This window comes from Nomascus leucogenys, chromosome 17 (genome assembly GCF_006542625.1).
Source record: "Nomascus leucogenys isolate Asia chromosome 17, Asia_NLE_v1, whole genome shotgun sequence".
Lineage (NCBI taxonomy): Eukaryota > Metazoa > Chordata > Mammalia > Primates > Hylobatidae > Nomascus > Nomascus leucogenys.
Genome location: NC_044397.1, coordinates 38,402,213 through 38,404,642, shown reverse-complemented (window position 1 = coordinate 38,404,642; position 2,430 = coordinate 38,402,213). Strand labels below are relative to the sequence as shown.

General features: G+C 47.9%; 1 pseudogene across 1 annotated transcript; it reads right to left on the bottom strand.

Annotated features, from left to right (window-relative positions):
• Positions 1-1,136: 1,136 nt before the first annotated feature.
• On the bottom strand, positions 1,137-1,940 carry LOC100586777 (annotated as a pseudogene). The gene has a single exon (XR_001113371.2). The product of XR_001113371.2 is annotated as a 40S ribosomal protein S15a pseudogene (transcript).
• Between the last annotated feature and the right edge of the window lie 490 nt (positions 1,941-2,430).

The following is a 2,430-nucleotide window of genomic DNA, read 5'->3' as shown; positions in this document are numbered from 1 at the left end:
GTGTTGAGATGTTGGTCATTTGAGTCAGTGGACAGGAAAACCAGGGGTGAATCCTGTAGAATTTACACAGGGCCAAGTTTGGATAGTAAGCCCAGGGAGGGCAGGGCTGAGACAAAGCATGGCCTTCCCCAACATGATGTTCATTTAAGGTTTGTGGAGTGACTTGTGACGCATAGGTGGTGACTGACCACTGGTGAGTATCCTGGAGCTAGAGAATGACCCCATGTCCTACGCAGCCCCAAAATTTCTTGGCAGGTCACGGCAGAGGGAGCTGTGCCCAGGGAATCTTTTTGGACTTTGCAAAGATGATTTTCTCTCTTGGGAAGGAGTCTGATCTCTTTAACTCCTTTGTGAAGATGCCAAAAACATCTGCAGTGGACGCTGCTGGAATTGCTCATGAGATGTAAGCCACGTTTCAGAGAAAAGAGCAATCTATTGGAGGATATTCCTTCCAGCAACTGAGAACCTTTCAGAGCTTGATTGCTGTGAATGCTCCAGCCTTTCCAAAGTGTTTTATTCCACCTCAAATGAGATAATGAAGACCTTTAATTTACTGTTCAACTCCCAAACAGAGTGAGCGGGTCAGGTGTCATTCACACCCCAGGCCCAAGGAGATAGAAGGCTGGAACCAGGCTCAGGAGGCCACACTGAACCCGGCATGTTGTCAATGGTCCTTCTCAGATCTTTTTTTTTTTTTTTTTGAGACAGGGTCTTGCCCTGTCACCCAGGCTGGAGTGCAGTGGTGTGATCATAGTTCACTGCAGCCTCAAAATCCTGGATTCAAGGGATCCTGCTACCTCAGCCTCCTGAGTAGCTGGGACTACAGGGACATACCACCATGCCTGGCTAGTTTTTTTCATTTTCTTTAGAGATGGAGTCTTGCTATGTTGCCCAGGCTAGTCTTGAATTCCTGATCTTAAGCAATCTACCCACCTTGGCCTCTCAAAGTGCTGGGATTGCAGGCATGAGCCACTGTGCCCAGCCTCTTCCTAGCTCTTGGGACCCTCTTGCAAACTGACCCATAGGAACAACTTTGCTGGGCCTCTGAATTTGACTAAATGTCCTTAAATCCTTTGGACATGATCAGAGTTTAAATTAAAGATTAAAGTGAGGACATCTCCTTCTCTTCCTTTTTTTTTTTTCTTTTGGAAGCACCAGAGTCCATGAGGCATTTTATTTGTAAATATATATATTACCTCCCTAGGAAAAGAATCCCAGGATTTTCCCTCCTGTGTGTTTTCGTCTTGCTTCTTCATGGTCCATGATGCCAGCTGAGGTTGTCAGTACAATGAAACCAAACTGGCGGGATGGAAGCAGATTATTCTGCCATTTTACCAGATCTTTGAGTTGCACATCAAATCTGGGGCTGATCACTCCACACTTGTTTAGCCTGCCTGTGAGGTTCACAGCAATTTTCCCAGCTCTGTGATCATCAATGATTTCAAATTTGCCAATGTAACCATGCTTCATCATCACAGTGAGAAACAGGATGATGACTTTGGAGCATGGCCCAATAAGCACCTGGCGTTTGCCTCTCTTTTCGGCATTGTTGATGCTCTTGAGAGCATCAGCCAGGACATTCATGCGCACCATTGTGGCGGTGCGGAAAGATGGCGGAAAGAGCCTTCTCTTCCTTTTTATCCCCCACCCCTGATCACAATCCCAGTCATTTTATGAGAGGGAAACTGAGGCTCAGAGAAGTTGAGTCACTCCCTTCAGAGCACAGAGTTAGGGCATGAAAGACTAAAATTAGATCCAGGTCTGCCTGGCCTTCCACTAGAAGCTGCTCCAGAGGGGTTCCCTTGTGTCTCAGGAAGGCCTGAAGCCACTTGGTCACCCTCTCCAGAACCTCCCTCCAAGAATATGAAAAGGCATTCTTCCTCATTCATGGCAGATGCAGATGAAAACACAAAACGTAAGGCTAGGCGTGGTGGTTCATGCCTGTAATCCCAGCACTTTGGGAGGCTGAGGTGGGAGGATCACTTGAGGTCAGGAGTTCGAGACCAACCTGACCAACATGATGAAACCCCGTCTCTACTAAAAATACAAAAATTAGCCAGACGTGGTGGTGCACACCTGTAGTCTCAGCTACTGGGGGGGCTGAGGCAGGAGAATCACTTGAACTTGGGAGGCGGATGTTGCAGTGAGCCGAGATCACACCATTGCACTCCAGCCTGGGTGACAAGAGTGAGATTCCGTCTCAAAAACGAAAAAGAAAACACAAAGTATAACCCTACTGTGGCAGACTGCAGAGGCACATGGTTCACACCACCTTCCATGAAGGGTTTGTGGCCCCTCTGTGAATGCTGCCCACAGGAACTGTCTCAACTACAGGGAGCTCCTTCTCCCAATATCCCATGTCTGTGGAAGGGTGGAGGTCCAACCACCTTGGCCAAGCCTGGACAAGTGTGAATGGCTGTTTCAGCTCCT